Consider the following 22,476-nt stretch of genomic DNA (forward strand, 5'->3'; position numbering starts at 1 on the left):
CATCTAGAACATGGGCTACATTATCGTTGCGATTTCCACCTACTTGGCCCTGGCCTGTGGATGAGATGTAGGAACTTGTCATTGCCATGAGCCATTATGGACCCATCCAAGAAAGAATTAATTAAAGTGCCTGGCTGCAACTTGATAGCAGACTATTATACAGTGAGTGGAAGGAGGGGGTCTTGGAAATTCCCCCCAATTCTTCACACTTCCTGGGTAGGCCCAACGGCGGCTGCTTTGGGTCCAGGGCCCCAGCCGCAGAGCACTTGTGTGGGAATACCCCATGGAACTGTGACCCCCCTTGATAGAGCGTAAGACCAGAGTTGAACGAGACTCCATTTTGTAATTTGTAAGCTACTGACTCCATTTTGTAATGGCAGGATAGTTGTGAAGTGTCAACGCAGGCCTGCAGCTCTCCCAGCCAGGCACACACAGCCTCCTCCCCTCTGCCGTCTTTGCAGTTGTTCGGTTCTCATGAGAGACTAGCCGCGAGAATGCAACAAACATTATACTGTATCTTCTGTCTTCCGTCTTACTTCACTGACACTGACACAGCCCATTACAGGGGCCAGCACAGAAATCATTCATCTCTATAAACCTGCCCCCACCCAGCAGACCCTGGTCATAAAGGATACCCTGCCCAATGCTCCTTAAAGCAGGATTAAACTGTTAGAAGTGACCTTTACGTGTACTCCATTATTCGTGCCTTAATAGAAGAAAACCAAAGTGTTTAATTGCTCGCTATCTGAATAAGCTGTTTATTTCATATAAAATAATGTAAGGATATTATCATAACGCACAACATAAGTGTAACAGAAGTATTAACATTAGAAATTGGTCTTGAAAGTGTGACATATATTAACGTATGAAACGATGCTGCTAAGAGAAATGGCATGCATAACCAGCATAATACTGTACACACCAGCACTAAGCTACCTCATCTTGTAGTTAGAATGTAAATACATTCATAATATTAAGTAAAACCAATGCAGTAGTTAGTCGTCCTGACCAGAATGTTCATATTATGGCAACATGTGTTAAGGCTGTATGCACAGACCTTGAGCTATGAACTTTTTTAATGAAGAACGAGTGCATGTTTGATTCTATTATGAGTTTTTGCTGCAATGAGACTATTTGGGTAGTTGGAAAATATAGTATATTCTTAAATTAGCATAACCGGAATGTAACACAGCAAGCAATGTATAAAGGCCCTGTTTCTTTGTGCAACGTGGAATCACACTGCAAAGAGGTTTCGATTCTTCTCTACCCCTTATGGTGTCAAGGTAGATTAGCAGAGATTTAATGATGTTTGGACAAGCGACCATTAAACCCCCACAATGAAATGTATGCCCATGATGGTATGTGCCTCTTGTGACCTATTTTTCCTAGTCGTAGATTTAGAGCCCTCCTTTGTTGTTTATCAGATGGACATCCCAGATCACACCGTGACCTTAAGAGTTATACCTCTTTAGCCATTACATTCTGAACTGTCTGAACAAATCAAGCATTGCATTTAATGGATGAATCACAACCTCTGCCCAATGATAAATTAACCTGTATTTGAACCAACGTTTTCATAGGTGTTTAGGCCATAAGTCTTTGAGCTCGCTGGACAAGCAGATTATGCTAGAGAATGAATGGGAATGTGTGGCCACAAGGGCAAATGTCACATGGTTATTTAACAAAGACACAACATCAACAGTTGCCGTTCTCACATGCCAGTCCGATGAGCCCAGCTGACCTACTGACCCAAGCGTCATCGCCACACCACGTGCTCCTAGCCAACCAAGCGTCTCCAACCCTATGGCATCTATAGGAGTTCGCCCCTAGTAACCAATCCCAATCGATTATGTGCCCCTTAGGTCTTCTCCCTGTTTGATGACGATATTGTTGTATAAAAATAGTTTGGAACATGTTTTCTGCAGAGTGCTCTTGGCCTGAGCAGAGTATATTCTGCTGGCCCTATTTAGATAAACAACCTTTTTTAACATCAGCACTTGGTCTTAGTCTCATTTCCTTCCGGGATGCGTCTTGATTGACTCTATTGAGCGAATTGATTGTATTTTTGGGGGCCTCTCACTTACAATGGTTAGGGTTTACTCTCCACTACTGTTCCTATTCCTGTTTATTCTATTTAAATGTACCTTGAATGCCGCAATCTGATATTTTTATGAAGTTTTATAATAATTAGTGGGATTGATTGCTTATTACACATTGGAAACAGTTCTTCAACTACGGCATTAGTTTTATTGTTGTTTTAATTTTTTACCTGTTCATCTATTTTCAATAATGCACTTTTCTTGTTGTTTAAATGTATAGCCATTTATGAATTATGATCATCACTGTGATTACCTGTGCTATTGATGGAACTCTTTTCCTGTCTTATAAATATATATCGGTATGTGTTAAGGTTTTAAAATTGTTTTAGTCAATGCATTTATTTATGTTTGGTAATTTTATTGTTACTTACAACCAGAATAAAGTTTAAAAAAGATGAACTATGTTGGAGAGATTCCTGGTCAAAATGAAAGACGTTTCTTAAGCCAATACATTCAAATGGGAACATTTTATTCTCCCGATTTCTGTTACAAAATCTCCCTCCAAGCAGTGGCAAAATCTTTGGTTATTCTGCACAAGTTGTTATACTTTGCAGGAACATGGTGTGGAAACTTGTCAGACCTGCTGTGGTTTGCCCAATCGGTGTACAGTGTTTTATTCTTCAACCCCGGGGTCTGTTATCATTTTCTGTTGCTCTTCCATGATCTCACTACTGCAAACTAAACCCTGGGAAAGCTCTCGCCTTCCCTTGCCTTAGCCAATCCCTGCGCAGCATTCTGTCTGTGGCTGTGTTAGTGTTGCAATTCAGAAGGTGTGTCTTCCAGCGAGGGTCTGACTGCCGTTTCCTGTATGGGGGTAATGGGGAGATATTCTTTCTGCAGGAGAAGCTAATTAAATCAAGAGCCCTACGTGCAATGGATTCAGCGTGTGTAAAATATTGGAGATCATGTATCCATCAATAGAAACACTTCTTCTATGTTTGCCTAATTGATGTTAAATGCAGCTGAGTTTAGATAAAGGTACATGACTATGTTGATCTAAGAAAAGTGTGTTATGGCCTGGTTGAAGTGTGGCTGCTAAGGATCTTTGGACCTAAGCATGAAGGATGAAGCCTTTTGCCAAATGGGGCTGCGTGCTTCGCTCCAGCACACTATTCTCACAGTCACTCTCGCAGCTTATAGTTCTGTGTAGGTTTGGGACGTTGAATAAATGTGCCCATGTTCTCATACTCTCCTACACTTATATGACAAGTATGTGGCATAACAATAAAGTAAATTGGATAATGCTTATGTGCTGATTTGAAAATGTCAAGTAAATACTTGAAGCTGATAATCAAGTCCTATGCAAGGAAGTGGTTAATACAGACATGCCAACATTTTGGAGCCCCTCAGTGGAAGACTTCACCACAGAAAGGGAGCAGTGAAACAGTATTTTTAATTGAAAAATTGGGAGTCTCTTGCCTAAATCGGGAGGGTTGTCATGTATGTTATGATATGATATGATATTTTATTTATACTGCGCCCATACACAAGTGATTCAAAGCGTGCCGAGGCAGAGGAGGGATCAGGGGGAGACAAGACAATGATCTTACTAGGCCCTGTGACATTGAGATTACGCAAGTGTACGGGAGAGATGAAAGGGAAAAAGTGCAGAGGAGAGGAGGAGCAAGTGCAGGACATAGAATCTAAACATTAAGAGACAAGAAGTGCGGCCAACAGGTGGCAGTGCAATGTTAAGTGCAGATCAGCAATTGAAATATAGTGCAGGTAGGGGACTGTAGGGTTACAGATACAGCCCTAAGTGCAGGGTTGCCAGGGGGCAGTGCAGGTGTGCAGCTTGGGGGGGCAGGGGGGTGCAGGGACCTGGGCCCGTGGTTCAGAGGGTAGCCAGGTAACTAGTGCACTATCAGACAGGGGTTCAGCAGGGAAGAGGAAGAGAGAAGGCAGAAGCAAAGAGGTGAGACTTGAGCTGCTTCCGGAAATGGAGGTGGTTCTGCTCAAGTTTAAGAGAGGCAGGGAGGCTGTGAAGGTACCCAATATTAGACGTGCCGCAATACCAATGGAAAAATAAGATACTATACCCTGTCAGGGAATGAGACCAAGAGATGAGTTGCAAGGATGACACAGTTTATATAATAATGAAAAAATGCAGGCAAAGGACTCTGCTGCCCGAGAGCGCACTGCCAAAAATTACTCGTGCAGCACATTATAAAAGACAATTACGTCATCAGTGACATCATTAGATTTTGGTAGTTCCGCTGCTTAGGTTTGGTGGGGAACATATATTACATAGGGGATACTAGGCGTTCATTTGCCAATGCATTTCAGTTGATCGTGATGAACGTGGGTCAGCTGCGCTCATCTACCGGTGAAGGTCAGGTTGAGCTGGTGCTGCATTCCTCTCTGTCTAAATTAAACAACAGGAACTGAATAATGATAGATATCTGGGCCTCTCATCAACAGGGTCTTTGTAAATTGGGAATAAAATATTGTTTGGGCAACCTCCGCATTTCAGACTTTCATTGATACTGCACCACCTGCAATCTGCACCTCTCCTGGGGGCACGCTTTACCACCTATCCTTATGATGTAGCAGACATGGGTTGTCTCTTGGGGCGAATATATGGTTACCCAAGAGATCGGTTTACGGTGGGTGTTGTGGAATTGTAGAGGTGACAGGGTTAGATACGTATCATGAAAGAGATGGCAAAGCTGAAGGAGGGCGAGCTCTGGCCTGGCAGGGTGGAGGGGGAGAGGGCACGGGCAGGTTAGTGGAGATGGATGGACATTTGTGCTGCAGCCTGTTCCTGTCTCACGCTCCTCGCTGGGCACATTCGGATCAAAAATGATATTCAAGAATTGCAACATTCAGAGGACAGGGAACGGATGAACTTCCGTGAGAACATGGCCCATGCGGTGCTGGCCTGTTTTGTCATGCTGTTTGGTCCCTCTGCGAGAGAGGCCTGCGGTGTGGGTGTTGCAGATTCACTGAATGGTAGGCTTTTGGGCCTAGTAAAAGGTTGCGTCTAGGCACACTATTATGCAATGTGGTGCAATAGAGGATAGAGTGTTAGTATGAAGAGGATAGGCAGCATTAGTTCTCTACTTTGTTATGGTATAAGACTCTGTACACGTGTCAGATGGGGGGCGGTTTCACTTCTTTTGAGTTTTCCTCCATGTATCATGTAAAGGAGAGTAGGCTATGACTATTTCCTTCCCAACAGCTATTCCAGAGTGGAAAAATGCCTCACCCTCAAGGAGTTGGAGGTGGAGGAGAGAAGGGCTCGAGTAGGAAGATACTTCAGAAGAACAAGCTGGATATACTTTGTTCCCAGAAGGCCTTGAGGACAGTGGGAAGGGTCTTGCATTTGATCCTTGCAGCCAATGGAGGGATTTCAGTGCTGGAGAGATATGGAGAATAGAGGCAGGCAGATTTAAAAAGAGGCTGTTACAATAGTCAAGCCTAGAGAGAAACAGGGCTCTAGAAACTGTGAGCTTCTGGGGGAATGAGAGGAGAGGGACAATACCTCTGAGGAGGTGCAGTTGGTAGTTTGACTTCTTGGAGACGTCGGAGATGTGAGGAGAGAAGGAGAGTGTGGAGTTGAGGATAACCCCAATGTTCTTATCCTCGCAGGTGGTAGCATGAGGGGGCCAAGGGAGGCCGGCCAGAGAGTGAGGGGAAACATGGGCACTGGTGTACCAATAAGGAGGATCTCCATCTTGCTCGCATTCAGGCAGAGATCATTGGCGGTGCACTACTCTTGGATTGAAGAGAGACAATCCGGGGTGAGAGAAGGAGAAGAGGCGGCAGTGGGGAGCCTGATAGCCAGCTGGGTGTCATCCGCATAATACTGGAAGTTAGCGCAGAAATCAGCAATGCAGTGTGCGAGAGGTGCCAGGTATTGGTTGAACAACCAGGGAGAGGGATTAGACCCCTGGGGGACACCACAGTGGAGAGAAAGAGGAGAGGAAGGGACCCTAGTTGGACCTGGGAGAGGAAAGAAGGCCCCAGGACAGAGCCTGATCAGTGTTACCCAGGTTATCATGGAGCCAGCTGAGCAGGATGGCATGGTTGATTGTGTCAAAGGCAGAGGAGAGATCAAGTAGGATGAGGACAGAGGGGATGTTAGAATCAAGGTTAGAGAGCAGGTCTTCACGGATGTTCAGAAGAGCAGTCTCTGTGCTTCTAGCAGCTCTGAAGACAGACTGATGGTTATGGAGATGACCAACAGATTCAGTGTGAAGATTGAGCTGGGAGATGGCCAGCTTTTCAAGGAGTTTGCCCAGAAAAGGAGTGATAGAGATCGGGTGATAGCTGAAAGGAAGGGATCGGCAGATGGTTTCTTGATAAGAGGGTGCACAAGCAAGTGTTTCAAAGGGGAGGGGGAGGTTCCCGAGGCGAAAGAGGGATTGCATAAGTCAGCCAAGGCTGGAGCGAGGGTGTCAATGTGGTCCTTGATGGTTTGGGAAGAACAGGGAAGAACCTGATTTGATGAGGTTTTCGTAGATCAGACTTGTCTAGAAATCTCACCTGGGGAGAAGGGAGGAATAGCAAAGAAAGGAGGGGGGGTGCAGGAGGGCTGGAGGAAGAGGGGAGACTGGAAGGTGAAGCAGGAGAAGCTGAGAGGTTGAACAGGATGTCCTGGGTTTTTGGGATGAAGTGGGAAGCCAGGGCCGTGCAGAGGGCCTGGGAGGGAATAGGAGAGGTAGAGGCGGTGGCGAGATTGGCCAGCTCCTTGCAGATTTTATAGAGTTTGGGTGAGTTGTTAGATGCCGCAGAAATGCTGGCTTGCATGTGAGCTCCCTTCTTAGTGAGGACAGAGAGTCGGTATTGCCTTTGGAGCAGGCGGCAGGCAAGTTTGTCAGAGGATGTGCAAGAAGCTAGCCATTTCCTCTCAGCCACCCTACACTTGCATTTAAGGGTGATGAGATCTGAGTCATACCAGGAGTTCCATTTGGCTTTAGGCTTCATGCAGATCCTCATGGCAGGGTTAAATACATCGAGTGTATCAGATATAGCAGAGTGGAGCATGGAGAGGCCTGTGTCAGGGTGTGAGTCAGCCCGTGGTGCAGGAGGGGGTGAGAAAGATGCGCCGAAAGCCTCAACTGACACACGCTTCATGTGTCGAATGACTGAGAAGGTGGGTGGCAATGTGGAGGTAGGCATGGCCTGAGGTGTAGCAGAGAGATGAGAAGAGAGGAGAACGTGGTCACTCCAGGAGAGAGGAGTGGTGAGAGGGTTAGAGAGGGGAAGGTCAGAGGAGATGAGAACATCCAGAGTATGTCGGCAGCGTGAGTTGAGCCAGAGGGATGGATGGAGAGAGAGAGTTGCAAAGGTTGCAAAAGAGTCCGGTGGCGGGACAGGAAGCATCCAGGTGGATGTTGAAGCCACCGAGGAGGAGGAGTTGAGTGGTTGAGGGTAGGAGGGAGGAGGAGAGATCCGCCCATTCGGAGAGGAAAGGGGAGTTCTGACCAGGTGGCCGGTAGATAGTGACCAATATGAGAGTGGCCAGGAGAGAGAAAGCCTACAGGTCAGGCTTTCAAATGAGGAGTAGGTCTGCATAGGAAAGACAGAGGCAGGAATCCCATCCCAGAAAATCAGGGCTACACCCCCACCAGAACAGTTGGATCTGGGCGCGGAGAGGATCTTGTTGCCATCAGGAAGGAGAGTGTCAAAGATCATGACAGAGCTGGCCGTGAACCATGTCTCGGTCATCGAGGTCAAGTTTTCCAGGAGACGGCAGATGTCTGAGGAGTGTTTGATGGCTGAGCGAGAGTTACGAGTGGTAAGTTGGAGAAGGTTTCCATCCTTAAAGGCCTTCCGGGGAGGGGTACATGTTAATTTGATCGTATGATTTTAGAATCTAATAAACATTTTGTAACTGTTCAATACATGCTAATGAATAGTCAGTGAGCATTGTATAAGCAGCTTGCACATGATTAAACAATACATTATCTGTGTGCAGGAGGGACATGCTTTAAACTGCTTGGGAACTGTTATTTAAGCATTCCAACTGCCCGAGAAGTTCCTGGGAAATGTTAAGTAGCATTTCTCTTTATGGAAGAAAGAAAGAAAGAAAGAAAGAAAGAAAGAAAGAAAGAAAGAAAGAAAGAAAGAAAGAAAGAAAGAAAGAAAGAAAGAAAGAAAGAAAGAAAGAAAGAAAGAAAAGAATGAATATATTCCAAGTCTGTATCTGATGCTCGAGCGCATTAAACATGGCATTTCATGAGAGATGGTAGACAGATGCCCAGGAGGAGCTGCCCAATAGCCGACCTGTAAAAGCGGCATTTAGCTGATATCTGGCAAGGAGATTACTCTCACTCTTTCTCACCGTGGTTCCTAAGAGGGCATGGGGTGCTCTAGGAGCCAGATAACTCAGACTTTGGGGAGCTTCGGTAGTGGTAGTCTCTGCGCATGCTCAGGAGAGTAGTGTCTCGTGGGCTTGTGATTAGTGGCTCTTGTACTTGGTGATTAGTGTCTCCTGTTCTGTGCAGCCTCAGTGCAGTCCTGGGAAACGCCCCATCACATTGCTCTGAATCCTTCAAGAGGTCACTGCAGAATAATCCATTCAGGATCTCTAGGGAGAAATCCACCCAAGATCACTGGAGGGGAATCCACCCAAGATCACTGGAGGGGAATCCATCCCAGATCACTGGAGAGCAATGGCTGGGTAAGAGCCAGATGAGGTGAGTGAGGTGCCCCCGGGGCTGTTTCTTTGGGGACTTGAGCATTTGCTGCCAACTGGACCCATGTCATGGGGCTCATTTTCAGCATTTTAGCCAACAATACTGTGGATCCTGGGAGTTGTAGTTTCAGGTAACCCACTAAGGATGGGCCTTTACGTGTTAGAATTCCCAGCATGCAGCGCACTGTTGTCTAAACAAACAGGACTGCCTAAAGGTGTCCTTTAAGGCATGGGGCCTTTTTTCCAGGTGTGCAGCACGAATAATTGTATTTATGGAAGAGGAAGATGAGTGCTTCTATCATAAACACAGTGCATAAGTTAGAAGGTGGGTGAGTGGACCAATGGCCTAACAGGGCACTTTACAATGGTAGTGAATAGTGATCAGGAACTGATGGAGGTGGCAGGCGAGGACAATATAAGTGGCAAACCTGGGCAAGGGGCAGTATAGATTGCCAATACACCATATACATTATTTAAATTTATAATCCCTGCAAAGGAAGTTAAGTTGGGGATTAATAGGGAGGGAGGATGGTACTGTAGCAAACCTACAAGTCTCCTGCAACTCAGGCGAGTATCCAGCAACAACACGCTGTCTCCCGGCCTCTGCTTTTGGCTGTAATAATGAGAATAAATGTCTGGCAACCACTCCCTCTGCCATTCTGCAGGGCGGCACCATGGAGATGGGTGGGGTGCTGTGCTGAGCACTGCACATGCCACGTTTCTCTACAGGCTGTGACCCTCAAATGTGTCGCTCCAGGAGCCCTCGTGTACCTTGCACTCGCCCGGGGGTGTACAAAAGGAGGTTTAACATTCCCAGCAGACCCCAAATCTAAGTCTCACTTGGGCCAGCAGCATTGCAATGCATTCACTGTGTGTGCATTCTCTATCATCTTAAGTGTATCATTCTCTGAGGATGTATGTGCATGCACAGATCCCCAAATGCACAGACATCAGTAGCCTGAGACCCGGCCTATCCTCTTGTAAAATGTGGTGGGTTTCTCAAAGATTATGAGGCCCTCCTCATATGGGAAAAGAAGTAACAATGCAGATGTTACAGCCGTTATCATCAAAGCCAAAGTCTGGGGCTGTCTGAGTGAGAGCATATGGCACCCTAAATACATGGGTAGCATTGTGCAGAATTAAATGGGCACTATAATAATGTGCCTTATTTTTTTATTATTTAAATGTTTTGTTGGTTACAAATCAAATATACAGTAAAACAAAACACACATATGTCAACTAAAATAAACCTTTAACATTCACCTTGTTAAAAAAAAAATGTTCCTCGTCGGACCTCACATCCAACAGATTATCTATGATCCCCCACCTTCAAACATCTTCATCTATGGACAATAATGTAGCCAGCATTTTCATAACAGCGATGACCAACCTGGTCTGGTCGCCAATCAACACCCATTCCCACCATTCACTTTTAGTCACGGTTTCCCCCATATGTCTAAATTCATCCAGTAAAAGGGATCTGATCTCTGATAAGGTATCAGAATGCATTATTAAATGTTCCGGGGTCTCAATTGAAAGCGTCAATCTGCAGTACCGACAAGCGGCAATATCCACCACAGGCATTTTCCTTCTGCATTGTACTTCCCTAGTCTTTAAAATATTTAGACGATATCTGAGCAGAATGTCCCGGTATTTTGGGGAGGGAAATTTCTTCAGACACCTTGGCAATTCATTAACCATCTCCGTATCCACCCGCACAAATTTCCTCAATTTCATATCATTACATTGATCAACCGTGGAGATCCAATCACTAATCAGCAATTTCTTCTTAGCCGCCATTGGGTTGTGCAGTAGTGTCTTTATCTGCACAACCGTATCCTGCAAAAAGGCTTCCACCTTTATTCACCACCTTTCTAACGGCCCCTTTACCAGGTGTTTATCCAGAGCCAAGATCTCAAAGGGCTTCATGTCCTCTGATGGGAGGCATTTCCTGTATAGGGAGACCATTTTCCAAGCCACCATCGATTCCAAAGATTGTAGCCTTAATTCCAACCTTATCATACACACAGGTAAACTATCAGGGAGATTCAATACCTTACGCCACAAATGGGCCTCCATTTTCTCCCAGCAATGACAAGAAAGTGAGAGCACCGCCTCAGCCCCATATGTGAGTATTTGTGCAACCTTTTGCTTGTAAAAAGTTGTTATAGATAGGAGGGTGAATTTCCCATATCGACGCTGGAACACTCTACCCTGATTTATCAGTGGGATCATTCTCGACCACAAATAGGTCAATTGGGACGAGTCATTTTGATTCTTACTAAGTGTAACTCCCAGATATACTATTGATTCAACCCTTTCTAGAGTGGAACCTCCCACTTTCCAAGTGAAGTTGTCCCTTCTTACCTTTTGCGCATTTTTATGGCAAGCATTTTAGATTTTTTGGCATTAATCTTCATGCCATTCTTGTGTAGGTAGGCTTCAAAAGCCACCAGGCAGCGCTGGAGTCCAATCGGGGTAAGATCCAGAAAAACTAGATCATCAGCGAAGAGAATCCAGGGAACCACACTTCCATTTATTTTTGGCGGGAAAGCTCTCACCTCTAGCTGAGAGGATGGCAGATCCGCCATGTACATGCAAAAGAGTAGAGGAGCCAAAGCACATCCCTGCTCTAGCCCTCTAAATGTAAGGATTTTATGGGTTAGTGTGCCCTTCCCAGACAGCATAATCCGTATCCGTACAGACGTGCCCACATATAGGGCCTCTATAGCCTCCACTAAGTCTCCTGGACATCCCCATGCTCTGAGTTTCGCCCAAAGACGCCCCCTGATGAGCCCGTTAAAGGCCTGGTCAAGGTCCATAAATGCCAAGAACAGGTTAGATTTCACCTCAAGTCTTGCTTCCTTTAATAGATTTATAATAAAGAGATTAAGGACCGTGCCCACTCCCCTTACAAACCATGTTTGTCTCGGGTCTAAGATCTCCCTCTTCACATCCCACTTTCTCAGGTCTCGCAAGAGTACAGAGGCAAATAACTTGCCAATAGAATACAAAAGGGCGATAGGGTTGTAGTTTCTAGGATCCGCCCTATCGCCCTTCTTACAGATCGGCACAATTAACGCCTCTCTCCATGAAGGGGGGATCACCTTATTCTTTATTCTTCATAATTTGCTCTAACATGATCACAAGAATTTTACACCAAAGATCTTAATTTTTTTTAAATTCTTGGTTTGATATGCCATCGGGTCCGGCCGCTCGCGAGGCACTCAAGTTACCGATCATTAAGCATGCATCATGTTCGTCAAATGAAAAAAAACATCTGGGCGCATCCACTACCTTGATCTCACTCAAATCTCCTCCAGGATCGGCATATAGAGTTTGGTAGTGTTTGATCCAATCACTCTCTGGTACCATGGCCAACATATTAGCCTCTCTAAACACTCCACAATTATTAAACAACTCCCAGGTGCTTTTTGAATTTCTTTCACAAACTGCTCATAGAGTGCACTCAGCATCTTTTTGTGCCCTTAAATGTCTTGAGCTCCTGCACCAATTTTTATACACTTGCTGGAGTTTCCTAATCCTTTCCAATTTATCGGGTTTAGCATCACCTCTGATCAATCTAACATCCTTTCTCAGGCCCTTTTATCTCTTTACTATTTTCAAATAATAGACATGATGTTGTGACCATTGGGCCTTTTGACCCCTACCCATTGGTTTGGAAAATTCTTTTAGAAGACCCCTATTGTCAGTGTTAGAAGGAACTTCCCTTAGCTTATCCCTTAATCCTTCATCTATCCTTTTTGCCTCTTGTGCTTTTATGCATAAGCAAGTGCAACAATTCCACATAGCCACATCACTCATCTTCTCTTGCTTACCCCTCCCACCTTCCCTTCTAAGACAGATGTTTAACAAGTCGTGGTCACTGACCTTCTGAGGTCTAATAGCAAATCTCACCTGCTGTGCCTCATGTACTTAGCAATTCAAGCATACAACCACTCTATCACAAAGATATTTGTCAAAGATAAACCTCTGTAGTCATTTATATGTTCTCCAAAATGCTCTTTAATTTCCTGTGAAGCAGTAAAGAGCCCTCATTAGTGCTATTTAAACCATTACCCATTCTACAATGGCTATTTGGAGTACTCTTGGAGTGTACAGGACTGTGCTTCTTAGTGTGCCAATCTCATATCACTGTATTGAGCAGAGTCATCCTGCATGAAGGCGTGGGTAGCAGAGCCATCCTACATGAAAGCGGTGCGAAGCAGACCCATCCTGCATGAAGACAGTGGGTAGCAGAGCCATCCTGCATGAATGCATTGGGAAGCAGATCCATCCTGCTTGAAGGCGGTGGGTAGCATAGCCATCCTGCATGAAGAGGTTGGCTAGCACAGCCATCCTGCATGAAGATGGTGGGTAGCGGAGTCATCCTGCATGAAGGCGGTGGGTAGCAGTCCCATCCTGCATGAAGATGGTGGGTAGCAGTGCCATCCTGCATGAAGGATGTGGGTAGCTGAGCCATCCTGCATGAAGGTGATCGGTAGCTGAGCCATCCTGCATGAAGGCAGTATGTGCAGGAGTCAGCCTGCATGATGGCCCTGGGTTGCTGAGCCATACCGCATGAAGGCGGCATGTGGTGGAGTGATCCTAAATGAAGGCTGTGGGTAACTGAGCCATCCTGCATGAAGATAAATAAGGCATGAAGGCAGCGAACCGCGGCATGAGAGAAACATGGTGGATTGCAATGGTGTGAGTCAGAAAGTTGAGTATACTGTTGAGAGGCAATACAGTAGTGAGGAAGGCCTAATGAAAGGCCAGATCAGTCGTCACATGTCCTGAGAAGATGAGCAATTGGGAATTAAGGTTTTATTAGAGTGCTTAGTGAGGTGGGGTGGATTTTGCATCTGTTCAGAGTGTTGATCCTGGTGGCCGTCACTGTAGAGGTAATGCAATGTTGAAGCTTTGCATCATTCTCAGAGAACCCCAAGGTTGCAAGCCTTGGGGCTAATGTGAATAGAGGATGGATATTGGGGGGTTGCAAGTTGTGAGACACCTTTTGGTTTTATGGCAGTTGAGCGTTCAGTACTGGAGTGCTATCCAGTGAACTGTGGCAGTGAGACCATTAGATATACAGGTGCACCACTCAGTGGTGAACAATGGGAAAGGGAAGGAGGTTTGGGTGTTGTTGGTGAATAGGGGACCTGGTAGGAGACGTCAAAAGAAGAGATTGGTTTGTGGATGGAGGAGATGCGAAGTGTGAAGAGTAGTGATCAAATAACCGGTTCCTGTGTCACACCCACTCAGAGAGGGGTGGTGTGGAAGGACCAGTCCATTAGGTAGGAAGAGATCCACTGATGGGCAGTGCAGTGGATGACCCTGTTAGAGAGGGTGTGTGTGTAGGAGGGGGGCAGCTGACAGTGTCAAAGGCAGCACTGAGCTGGTCCCATGGATGCAGGTGTAAGTGTGAGCTGGCTCCATGGATGGAGTTGTATGTGGGAGCTGATTCGATGGATGGACATGTATGTGCTTGTTCCCAAACCCCAGATTGGAGCATTTTAAAGAGTCTGTTGATCTCCAGGTGGGCGACCATGTAGTTAAACACATCTGAGCAGAGAGAACATATGGTTGATGTAGTACTTGGACTTTGTTGAATCCAGAGCAGTAGAATGAGCAGGTAGAGGATAGTAAGCTCAAAGGGAGAGGTAAGTGCAGAGTTACACTCCTTGAACATTTGCTCAATGAGGCTGGCATGGAGTGCAGAGTGGGCTAAGTATTAAGTCCTAACCCTGGCTATGTAGACAGCCTTAGAGTCACGTTTTAATTTGTATTTAGGAAAGGGGGAGAGGGAGAGTGGACGAGGAACAGAGACAGAGAAGGAGGCAGTGGCCCCTGGAGGGAGATATCAATGTAGCAGGGAGTAGCGTAGAGAGATGATGAGATGAAGACCAGGTCCAGAGAGATGCCATGACTGTGGATGGGATATTGGTGAAGGGCAACCAGGATGTGGTCAGATAGGAGTCAGTCAAGCTCAAATCGATGGGCATTGGAGATGTTTGGGAGGTTGCAACCACCCAAGAAGATGAGAGGGGATTTGATGAGGGAGGGGCAGAGGTGGGGAGTAGGAAAGACTGAGGTGCACGTCTGGAACAAATTACATTTGAGCATGCAATGGTCTGATATGCAAGGATGATAGTATGTCAGGTAGGCACGAGGAGCAGAAGAGTAATATGATGGAAGGAAGAAGAGAGGAAGTCAGGGGGGAAGAGGGAGGGATGGGCAAGCCTTGTTGATCATGAGACTTATTCCCCATTCACTAGTTTAGGAGCGTGGAAGAAACAGACTGTGTGGAGAGCGGCAAGTGAGGCCGTGCCATGGTGTGTGTGATGCATGCCTCAGGGAGGAGAGAGGCAAGTGAGGCCGTGCCATGGTGTGTGTGATCCATGTCTCAGGAAGGAGAGTGGCAAGTGAGGCAGTTCCATGGTGTGTCTGATCCATGTCTCAGGGAGGGGAGTGGCAAGTGAGGCAGTGCCATGGAGTGTGTGATGCATGCCTCAGGGAGGAGAGAGGCAAGTGAGGCGGTGCCATGGTGTGTGTGATCCATGTCTCAGGGAGGAGAGTGGAAAGTGAAACAGTGCCTTGGTGGGTCATACATGTCTCATGGAGGAGATTGGCAAGTGAGGCAGTGCCCTGGTGTGTGTGATCCATGTCTCACAGAGGAGAGTGGCAAGTGAGGCAGTGCCATATTTTGTTACATCCATGTCTCAGGGAGGAGAGTGGAAAGTGAGGCAGTGCCATGGTGTGTGATCCATGTCTCAGGGAGGAAAGAGGCAAGTGAGGCAAAGCCATGGTGTGTGTGATCCATGTCTCAGGAAGGAGAGTGGCAAGTGAGGCAGTGCCATGGTGTGTGTGATCCATGTCTCAGGGAGGAGAGTGGCAAGTGAGGCAGTGCCATTGTGTGTATTGATCCATGTCTCAGGGAGGAGAGTGGCAAGTGAGGCAGTGCCATGGTGTGGGTGATCCATGTCTCAGGGAGGAGTGTGGCAAGTGTGGCAGTGCCATGGTGTGTGATCCATGTCTCAGGGAGGAGAGAGGCTAGTGAGGCAGTGCCATGGTGTGTATGATCCATGTCTCAGGGAGGAAAGAGGCAAGTGAGGCAGTGCCATGGTGTGTGTGATCCATGTTTCAGGGAGGAGAGCGAAAAGTGAGGCAGTGCCATTGTGTGTGATCCATGTCCCAGGGAGGAGAGTGGCAAGTGAGGCAGTGCCATGGTGTGTGTGATCCATGTCTCTGGGAGGAGAGAGGCAAGTGAGGCAGTGCCATTGTGTGTGTGATCCATGTCTCAGGGAGGAGAATGGCAAGTGAGGCAGTGCCATGGTATGGGTGATCCATGTCTCAGGGAGGAGAGTGGCAAGTGAGGCAGTGCCATGGTGTGTGATCCATGTCCCAGGAGGAGAGTGGCAAGTGAGGCAGTGCCATGGTGTGTGTGATCCATGTCTCAGGGAGTAAAGAGGCAAGTGAGGCACGGCCATGGTGTGTGTGATCCATGTCTCAGGGAGGAGATTGGCAAGTGAGGCAGTGCCATAGTGTGGGTGATCCATGTCTCAGGGAGGAGAGTGGAAGGTGAGGCAGTGCCATGGTGTGTGATCCATGGCTCAGGAGGAGAGTGGCAAGTGAGGCAGTGCCATGGTGTGTGTGATCCATGTCTCAGGGAGGAGATTGGCAAGTGAGGCAGTGCCATAGTGTGTGTGATCCATGTCTCAGGGAGGAGAGTGGAAGGTGAGGCAGTGCCATGGTGTGTGATCCATGTCCTAGGGAGGAGAGTGGCAAGTGAGGCAGTGCCATGGTGTGTGTGATCCATGTCCCAGGAAGGAGAGTGGAAGGTGAGGCAGTACCATGGTGTGTGATCCATGGCTCAGGAGGAGAGTGGAAGGTGAGGCAGTGCCATAGTGTGGGTGATCCATGTCTCAGGGAGGAGAGTGGAAGGTGAGGCAGTGCCATGGTGTGTGATCCATGGCTCAGGGAGGAGATTGGCAAGTGAGGCAGTGCCATAGTGTGTGTGATCCATGTCTCAGGGAGGAGAGTGGAAGGTGAGGCAGTGCCATGGTGTGTGATCCATGTCCTAGGGAGGAGAGTGGCAAGTGAGGCAGTACCATGGTGTGTGTGATTCATGTCTCAGGGAGGAGAGTGGCAAGTGAGGCAGTTGACGGATCAAAGACCGAAATTAAGGCATCCATCCATATACTAATGACACGCCTGTCATGAGGATCCAAAGTCAAATATATTTATTCAACAAACAGCATTTGATCAAATGGATCACAGCGCCCCACAACGTGTAAGAACACCGTGAGGAGAGAGAGAGCGAGCACAAGTACAACAGGCACATATATAGCAAACTTCACAGCACTAGAAGGCATTGCCCGGCCCCCTTTGTTCAGACATCATCAGGCTAGGGTTCAAGGGGTTACTGCGTAATTCATTATACTAAAACATTCTACACTCTTGCTTCCAGTGCCAAGACAATTTACTATCTGAGAACCGGGTGCATCTAGGTGGAGGAAAACATATCATGTTCCCTATAACGAGGTGGCATTCCTTACCTTACCAGCCAATGTTATCTCTCTGTGCTAAGGTCAGACAGTTCTGGAGCAGAAATGAATAACAACTCCAATTCTTTCTAGCTGCCTGCTATAATGGCCTAACTAGACAGAACGGCACCTGGGTTTGCAGATTACTTGTGCTTATGTACAGCTTCAAGGTTCTCTCACTATAAGCCAAAATAAATCATGTGGCAGCCTGGCATTCCTAACTATGTAAGCAACTCAAAGGTCAAGCAGCGGTTGGTTACTGTGCTCAAGCTGAAAACCAGAATATATATATATATATATGTGCTATGAGCAGAGAGCAGAACAAAAACTCAAAATGGCCTCCTTACACAAAATGGCTTCTCAAGCAATGGTTTCAGGTTCACATGTTGCAACACTGTTTCATGATGCAAAAGTGATACGAGTGCGCTTAGGCCAATATATAATCAGACGGCATAGTTGCGTTTACATTTCTACAAAGACTCATTTTGGCCTAAGCCAAGAGAATCCCCCAAAAACTGCATCTTCCTCAGACCAATTGTCTGAGCTGTTGTCATCGGAACAACCTGAATCATTCTCATCAAAAATGTCAATGGACATGAATTCTTCAATCGTGGCATCTTGTGCTACCATTGCATTGTTGGTGATTTGGGACAGTTCGGGTTTCAGCTTGATCTTTGTGACAGCCTGCGCACAGCTATCCCATATCATGGTACAAATGGTGGGTAGACACTGCACACAGCAACAACAGAATAGTACGATACTGAGTATTATGGCCAAGAATGAGAATATCTTCCAACCCCAGGATCTTAGCATGTCCCAGAACCAGCCACCAATGTTCCAATCACCCTTGGTGACAAGAATTTCTGTACTTAGTTAATGTAACCTTTTTATTGCTTTAAATATTGTGGGGGAGGAGTCAGGTATGAAAACACAGCACGCGGACCCCACTAATTTACATACACCACCACGTTCTGCCAGGATGACGTCAAGCACCATCCTATTTTGAAGGGCCAGCAGCCTGATTGCCTTTTGCTCTAATGTCATATTATACATTATGTCTGTTGTCTCATTGATTGTCTTCTCCAGGACTCTGGCCAATCTCCTAATGCTGCACGAGTTGATTGCCTGTCCCCCGAAGGGTACAAAAGATTTTGCCACATCCCCAACAATGTCCCAGGCTGTATCACCATCTGTCTGTCTGGGGGTGTGGTTTTGAAATTTCGGAAGTTGTTGCAAGGTATACTCCTGGTAAGAGTATCCCCAAGTAGCAGGTACCTTCCCAATCCCTGAGTAGCCATGGGTATGCCTCTTCCCCGCATACAAAATAAACGGGACCTCCTATGTACAATGGTCTGTCTTCATGCCCTAAAATAGCAGTATTTGCGCACCTATCAAATTTTCCCATTTGGCGAGTGTCATTTTTTCGCATTCTAAATGGAACAGATTGTGGACTATGGTTGATTGTGTAGGAAGGTGGTATGGCATCCCTTTTGCCCACGGGAGACATCTTGAAAGTGATCATAGATTGATAAGGTCTGGAAAGCCTATCGACAGGTCTGGTGGATGCAAAGTTTGGTTAGCTTTTGTCTGAAAATATCAAACAACCCAATGGTGTCAATACAAGTCTCTCAAAGTCATTAATGTTAGCACCATCAAAGTTCCCTCTGCCACTATCATTCCATCTTACAAAAAATAGTGCCCTAAGAGAGGCATAACATGCAGTAGTCAGAGAGAGAGGATGTATGTACCAACCCATCCCTCTTTCCCAATGCTGTGGTAGATGTGAGTAAACCCAGCAGTTTGTTTTGTTCAGGATGGCATGGGTGGCGTTCATTATCAGCAAGAGGGTGTTGTTGTCATAACACCCTCTATGTTAAACGTCCCAAGGACGTAGAGTATGAGAAAGGACGTGTGGGGTAACCATTGTGGTCGTGCTCATAGTTGGTAACATAGTCTCAAGCGGATGTAAGTGCTCCAAATACCATAACAGGATTATCAGAGCTATTTCAACAAATGCAAATACTGTGATCAATATACATTTGGCCTTCAAGGACCATCGTTTCATCTGCACATGTCTAACTTCATCAAACTGGTCATCAGCATTATCTGTACGGGCAGCCCCAAACAGAGGCATAGTTCCCTAAAAGTTTCTCAGCGTCTGTTTTAGAGCTTTGCTGTCAAGCTTTTACAGTTTCTTCATAGGCAGCACCTGATCGCACTGTTAGTCTAGTCTGTAGGCAGCTTGTCTGTCCTTGTCAACCTCTTGCCCTCTTTCAAACTTCCAGCCGAGGTTTGATGAGGGGGCTGGCGTGATTCAGGTATCCTTCAATTTGTTGGTTCAAAGAGAACGCAAGTAGATCACACAGGTGTCAGAACAATGACCTTGCTTGTCTCCACAAGGACCAATGACCGTACACCTTCAAAAGCACCGGGAAAGCTTGTGTCAGTGCCTCCATCTGGCTCATATGCTCCATTTCCCTAGCCCCTCTCCCCGGCCCTCGAGTTGGCAGGGCCGAATGTAAAGGCTACTGCAAATTTGTAGCGTTCTTCTTGTCACATGGTCGCAGATTGTACCTGGTTGCACCAGGCAGGGAGTGATCAGAAAACAAAACACTGTTGTCTCCAGGAACAGGTGCAGATGCAGAGACAGCCATGGTGAAAGATGATGCAGACAATAAGGAAAGCAGCAAAGATGGTGCTGCAAGCTCCCCAGGCCCTTCAGGCTCAGGAAGTAGATTCAACTCAGAATTGGCATTCTGCGTGTCGATCTGTGCTGATGCATTCTGGGAGATGGAGTCACCGACGTCTTTGTCTTCCCACTTGTCGTAGGGCAGAGGAAGCAAGATCCGCTTAACGTGTGTGGCATGGATCCAGTGCTTTCGGCCTTCGACATGTACTGCAGTCTGCGTGGCCAGGAGGACCTGGAAGGGGCCCTTCCACCGAGGTTTAAGGCAGTTTCTTCGATCAAAGTTTTCTGTGAGAACCCAGTCCCCTGGCCGCAGATAATGACCTGGCCCTTCGTATTTGGCAGGATCAGCCTCTCGCACCTGCTGATGAATCAAACGCAAGTTTTGAGTTAACTGATAACAGTAATCGGCCAACAGAGGGTATTCTATGTCACTCAACTTCTTGGGCCTGGGTACATTCCATACGTTTGCTGGCCTCCCCATGATAATTGCATACGGGGAGAGCCCTGTTCTTGACTGCGCGGTTGTCTGCATTGAGAGTAAGGCTAAGGGCAAGGCATCTGGCCATTTCAATTTGCTTTGGGCACATATTTTTGCCAGTTTATTTTTCAGAATTCCGTTGTGACGTTCCACAAGTCCAGCACTCTATGCATGCCTCGCTGAGTGAAAACCTTTGTCAATTTGCAGGCCTGCACATATTTGCAGTATTACTGCTGCAACAAAATGTGGGCCATTGTCAGACCAAATTTCTCTTGGCAACCCAAACCTGGGGAAGTACTCTTTCAACGTGGATTTGGCTGTAGACATAGCTGTACAATCTTTCAGTGGGTAGGTCTCAACCTATTTACTAAAAGCACAAATTACCACCAGGACATATTTGTAGTTCTGGCAACGCTCCATCTCAATGAAGTCAATGTGTATCACTTCAAATGGCATGGAGGGAGGACCAAAACTACCCTTTGGTGTCGGTGTTCCCTTTCCAGTGTTATGTTGCAGACAGACCATACAGTTTTGGACAAGTCGTTCAGCAACCTTTGGGTTGTTCTTATTATACCAGACAGGGTCTAAACGCTGACAGATCTTTTTTGCACATATATGTGTCGTACCATGTGCCATGGTGACTATGGCAGTAACATATGCGTTGGGTAACATCCATCTTTGTTTGGCATGATCAACCCAACAACCCTCATTGTCTAGTCCCGCGGGACCCTCCGACCATTGTTTGATTTCTTCGGGAGTAGCTTCTGTCTGAATTTCCTTTATGCTACCAATCCCTTCCTCCATTATGCAAGTGTCAGTGACCCATTTTGCTGAATCTAAAATGTACATTTTGGAGTGCACGTCATTTGCAGTTTGCTTGGCAATTCTATTGGCAAAAGGATTTCCTTTTCCCACATTGTCCGTCACTTTGTGATGTGCGGCACATTTCATTATTGCTAGTTTGGATGGGATTGCGAGTGCCAACACAAACTGTACTATCAAAGTGCCATGCTGGATCTTCATACCATGTGATGTTAAGAAGCCCCTCTCAGCCCACAGATGTCCAAAGTTATGAACTACCCCAAATGTGTATTGGCTATCGGTAAATACGTTTACTCTAAGACCGTCAGATATTTCACAGGCTCTAGTCAAGCCGATTATTTCTGCGGCTTGGGCCGAGTTATGTGGGATTTGTTTACTTTCTACAACAGTAGTCAACTTGGTGATAGCATAGGCAGCAGTGGATGTGCCATCTGGTCATTTGAAACAGGAGCCATCACAAAATAGCTCTCCATCTGGTTCTCTCAAGGGTGTGTCAGTGAGGTCAACCCTTCCCTTAGTATCTTGTTCAGTTACAAAAAGGCAATCATGTGATACAATGTCACAGTTTTCTGTATCCTGTGGAGAAGGTAGCAATTCAGCTGGATTCAAAGCACAACATCTCTTAATTTGGATATGCAGAGCAAAGAGAATCAGCTCATACCTTGTTAGCCGAGCCAACGTGAGATATTGTGTTTGCGTTTTATTCAGCAGAACGTCTACTGAGTGAGGTACCATGACGGTTATCGAGTGACCCAGAATCAACCCCTCACTTTGCTTTACTGACGCAGCGGCAGCACTCAAACAACGCGGCAAAGCGCATACTACAGGATGCAGAGTGGAGGAGAAATACCGCACAGTCTATTCTTCCCCCCATGGTCCTGCGTCAACACAGCCAAAGCACAACCATCCCTTTCATGCACGTACAGGACAAAACATTTTTCATAATTCGGTGTGCCCAAAACTGGAGCTGAACACAATGCAGCTTTGAGAGAATCGAATACTGTCTGGCAGTCCATGTTCCATGGCAGGGGAGAAAGAATATCCTTCTTCGTCAATGCCAACATAGACTTAAATTTGGGATCCACTGTCTACAATATGAGGCCATGCCAATTAAAGCTCTTACCTCTTTGTACGTATGTGGGACAGACCTATCAGATATGCTCCGAATTCGTTCTGGCGTCAAGCGTCTACCCTCTTTC

At 46.5% G+C, this 22,476-nt stretch overlaps 1 protein-coding gene across 3 annotated transcripts in view; it reads left to right on the forward strand.

Annotated features, from left to right (window-relative positions):
- Positions 1-6,752: 6,752 nt before the first annotated feature.
- Positions 6,753-22,476, forward strand: part of LOC138528692 (zinc finger protein 271-like) — a 163,652-nt gene continuing 147,928 nt past the window's right edge. For 2 of the 3 annotated variants that reach the window (XM_069640549.1, XM_069640550.1), the window contains exon 1: positions 6,753-8,743. The gene's annotated coding sequence lies outside the window, so the exon portion shown is untranslated. The remainder of the gene's footprint in view (positions 8,744-22,476) is intronic. The other variant, XM_069640551.1, reaches the window with a different exon arrangement.

This window comes from Ambystoma mexicanum, chromosome 7q (genome assembly GCF_040938575.1).
Source record: "Ambystoma mexicanum isolate Mex_15411 chromosome 7q, UKY_AmexF1_1, whole genome shotgun sequence".
Taxonomy (NCBI): domain Eukaryota; kingdom Metazoa; phylum Chordata; class Amphibia; order Caudata; family Ambystomatidae; genus Ambystoma; species Ambystoma mexicanum.